We start from the raw sequence: 4739 nt of genomic DNA, 5'->3' as shown, positions 1-4739 counted from the left end.
CTGGGCTCCCAGGACCTGAGGCCACGGGGCTCAGCCCAGCCACTCGCCCCTGGAGTCCAGGCTCCGAAACTTGCTGCCACCTCCAGGCACCTTTCCCCGTTTGCTCTTCCCAGCCAGCTCCCTCCCTTTCTCTCTTGCTTGGCTTTGCCCCCAGGTCCACGCTGGGGTGGGGGGCCAGCAGAGCATGGGGAAGGAGCCTGGGCAAGTAGCTCCGGCAGCGCTAGGCTTGCAGGGGAGATGGCCGTGGCTTCCACAGGGAGAAGGGGACCCCTGCGCCTCGGTTATACCTGCAGCCAGTGGTCTGCACCCCCGCCAGCCCTTCCCTCTGGGGCCGGCAAGCGCCTGCGTCAGCCAGCGCAGCACCGGGGTGCAGACAGGCGGCTCCAGAAACACCCCAGGCAGCTGCAAAGCCTCCACGTCCAGACGCAAGGAGGAGGGTGACCCAGGCCCCACGGACATGGGTGCAAGCAAACTCCAGGCTGTTGCCTGGGTAAGCAGAGTATGGGAGACCCACCGACCATACCACACGTGTCAGGAGGAAGCTGGAGGGGGCTGTCACGGGGCCAGGCGTGCAGCTGGCTCTCTCGGCAATGAATGCTCATTGCTCATCCCTGCATGCAGAGCCAGCTCGGGCTTCCTGCAGGAGACACGGAGGGGGCAGCAGCAGGGAGGCCTTGCACGCGCCTTGCAGAGTGCTCGGCAAACAAGGACCTTCCCCGCCCCGGGGCTGTGGCAGGGCAGCTTTCGAACCCAGGACAGCGCCAAGCAGCAACGGGCTGGGCTCAGAGACAGGCCACGTTCCCCTGGTGCTGCAGAGGGAATTTCCCAAGAAGCAGCTGCCCATGCTGCAAGGGTGCCCTGGGCACACTCCCGACTGCTGCCCCCCGGGCCGGGGTATTTTTAATGACCGTGTGCAATCAAGACTCCTAGCCAGGGTGCCTCCGGGATCTTCCCACCAAGATCTCCCCCGGCCCCCCGTAGCTCCCAAGACCACGCAAAGTCCCGGCTCAGTGCAACACTGCTGCGGCCTGCCCGGGTCAGCGACTTTGACGCCGCAAAAGAGGCGCCCGGCCTGGTTTGTGCGCTCCATTTGGACTCGGTTGCCGACACCAGGCCTCCGCTTCCTGTGTCTACAAATAAGTCAGCCCTGACTCATTGCCATGTGTTTGTTGCAAAAATTTTGCATAAAACACACGCCCCCCAGGCATGGGTCCAAACTGCCGACCAGAAGCCGAGTCACAAAGCCCGGCGTCTTTGCTTGGATCCGAGTTATCGGCTGTGATTGCCCGGACCCCCCGGGGATGGCACGAGGACCCTCTCATGGGTGCTCAGCATGTTGGGCTCTGGGGCCAGGCCCGAGGCGTCTCAGCAAGGCTCGCACAGCGCTGGCACAGCACGCCGCAGGACTCTGCTGCACGGTACGTGCTGGGGAAGTGGGGGATGCTCTCGTCTCGGCACGCAGCAACAATTTGGGCAGGGACTGGATCTTCCCGGGTGCCTGTCGAGCGGCTGCCAGCCGCCCTAGGGACACTGCGGCCACAGCAAGCGGCATCTCTCATCAGGACTCAGCATCGCCAGCGTGACGGACCACGAGCCAACATGCCTGTGCAGGCCCCCATCCAGCCGGCTACACGCCTTCTCCCCCGCTGTCGCCCCTGAGATAACGTGACTTGCCAATGGCCACTGCATGAGGCGGTTTCAGAGCCGGGGGACCCCTGAGCTCCCGGCCTCCAGGACGGGAGAAGGCCCCTTCAGATCCTGCTCTCTACCCCGGCAGCTGGACGTGCAACACAGGGGAAACGGGCCCAGCTCCACGGGATTTGCAGAAATCTGCTCTCGCGCCCAGGTCAACACAACAGGCTGCTCCTCGAACCCTTTCTGGGGCCAGCAAAGCGCAAGGCAGAGCTGACAACAAAGCTGGGAGTGTACCCAAGTGTCTCCAACGGTCAGCAAGGAGAAATCTGGGAGAGGGGACCGGGAGCACCGGGGAAGAACGAGCCCCTGCCCAAATCCCCGCTGTGTGGTGGGTCCGGCGGGGACGGCGAGGGCGGTAGCAATGCATCGCTTCTTGGGGGCTTCATCTACCGGAGAGCGAAAGCCGCTCTCCCACAGCAGAGACGTGCGAGCGCTTTGACACGCGGAGCCCGGGCGCCGGTCCTCGCGGCTCCTCTCTAGAGCCAGCGGCTCCGGAGCCGCTTTTACTCCCAGCCCTGTCTCTGGGCAGAGGCACCCCCGCCTCCTGGCTCCGTCTGGCTCCTTTTTTTTTTTGGTTACCGCATTTCGAAACATCCTCGCGCTGAAGGAAACCTCACCCGGCCAAGCCTGCCTTGAGGAAACAGATCTGGAGAGAAGTTCAAGGCAACGGCGTGCGGTTTCTCTTTGGCTCCAGGCACAGCGAGGCCTGCCCAAGCTGGGCCGATCAGGACTCGTAGTAGCGGGGGGATCTTTTATGAGACCAACAAGATTTTTGCAAAAAAAATTAATTTTTTTTTTTTGGAAAAATCTTGTTGGTCTCATAAAAGATCCCCCCTCTACTGTGAGTCCAGATTGCCTTTTCCTCTAGAGCAATACGGCTACAACCTGGATACCTGCCCGGCTTGACTCTTAATTCAAGTTGTCCCCACCCGGGACCCTGGGGATTAGATGCTGCGATGCAAGAGCGAGTGGACCCCCGGGGGGAAGCAGGGTTTATTCTGGCCCTGCGTTACCCCCTGACTGGTGAAAATCCAGCAAAAACAATGCTAGAAAATAATAGCAGAAAAGGAGACAAGAAAACTCAGATCTGTGGGGGACAAAGGTCTCTGTGGCTGCAGGGGAAATCTTTCCTCTGTGGAGCAACAGCAAGGCCCCAGGGCAGCAGACACGCCAGGTAACGCCTGCCCACATGCTAATGGCCAAGCAAAGATAATGCAATATTGACACAGGCCGGGCCTGGGAGCGGCTCAGCTCGCTCATCCCTGCCCAGGGGGGCTCCTCAATGGCTTCACCTATTGATTGAGAAACAATCGCGCGAACGCCCGCCGCGTTGGGTACTTGGGGCATCACCTCTGGCCCCCGAGGCCTTCCCTGGGAAGCACGCTTTGCCGTGCAGAGGCCCCCGAGACACGGGCAGGACGCGATGCGGAGGACCGGCGCTGCGCGATGGTGCCGAGTCTCTAACACCACCTCTGACCCAGCCTGCCCTGGCGGGACTTCGATCCTGATAACATAACCCTGCACGCACTGCCACGTTTGGATCCAGGTGTACGTCTCACAGGGGCCACGTCCCTTCTCCGCGACTCCTTTTACGCACTGCCCTGCCCTGCGGCCGAGCCGAGCCTGGAGCTCAAGGTGCAACACTCAGCGGCCTCTCAGCTACTTTGTGTGCTGCTCTTCCAAAAAATAAATGCTAATAAGAACATCCCTGTTACAAGCCGAACACACTGTGGACTCGTCTACCACAGCCCCAGCCTAGCAGAGGCTTCTCTGGGCAAAGCTGCTAGGTAGAAATACATGCATTTCCTTAAAGCAAGCAAAGCCCTGCACGCTCGCAGACATGTACAGATCGGACGCGAGGGCTGGATTCTGCTCTCGGTCGCGCCCCGGCTCCAACCAGCTGCAAGGGGACGGCTGGGAAGAGAACCTGGACCAGTGCCTTCACAGTCGGGTTTTGCTTCGATTAATAAATGACCAGAGATGATGAAATGTGCTGCTCGAAACGCAGCCAGGCCCTCCTCCGATGGGGACCAGCTCCGGGGCTCACCGTGCCAAAAGGGCTGGTACGCTGGGCGGTGCGTGCACCAGGGATGGGCAAGAATCAGGGGCTTCAGCGGCAAGAAGCGAGAGAAACGGTCCCCCCGACAGCCAGCCTCAAGCTACGAGGGGGCCTCAGTCCTGGCAGGATTAGCTGGAGAGGCCGGAAAGAGATGGGACGTCCCTGCCCCGAGCAGGCGGCTGGACTGGAGGAGATCTGCTGACGTCCCCTCCAGCCCTACTTCGCTGTGTGACAGTTGACAGGACAAGGAGCGACTATCTCAAGCTGCAGCAAGGGAAGTTGAGGTTAGATATCAGGAAGAAGTCTCTCACTACGAGCACGGGAACGAGTCGCCCAGAGCGGCGGTGCAGCCTCCATCCTCGGAGGTGTTGAAGACCCGGCCGGACAAAGCCTGGGCTGGGACGATGCAGTCGGGGCTGGTCCTGCTGGGAGCAGGGGTTGCACGAGAGGTGCCCCCGGGGTCCCGTCTGCGAGTCCGCATCTTCCTCCCACCCCAATACACGGGCACGGCAGGCGAGCCCGCCGGACGCGGCCTCTCCCCTCGGCGCGACGCTGCTTCTGGCCCCGACTGCCACCCAGCTCCGGGCACGAGCCCCCGCGGCGCAGGCCAGCGCCAGGCCTCCCTGCCCACCGCGTCCGGCCGCAAGCGCCCCCGGCCCGAGGCGCACGCCGCGCCGCTCTGTTCGGGACCCGGAGGAGGGCGACGAGACAGGGGCCCAGAGGCGTCTGCTGCCAGCTGCTCGGGGTGGAGGCCGCTGCTCCTCTGCCGCCAGCCCCGCTGCGGACGGCAAAGCAGGGGCCACCGGTTTGCTCTCTGTACAGCGCCGAGCACTCTTTCTTATTTCAAACCTGCTCGCGAAGGGGAGAGGCAGGGCAGGGTCAAAGAGCAAACAGCTTCGTGGCTCCCTCTCGCGCGGGCGGCGGGCTGCTGGGGGCCAGCACCGCAGCGGGCCGTCCGAGGAACGGGGCTAGGCGCCCCGGCGCC

Source organism: Crocodylus porosus, unplaced genomic scaffold, assembly GCF_001723895.1.
Source record: "Crocodylus porosus isolate Cpor-Errol unplaced genomic scaffold, CroPor_comp1, whole genome shotgun sequence".
Classification (NCBI taxonomy): domain Eukaryota; kingdom Metazoa; phylum Chordata; order Crocodylia; family Crocodylidae; genus Crocodylus; species Crocodylus porosus.
Note: the sequence above shows the minus strand (reverse complement) of the source record.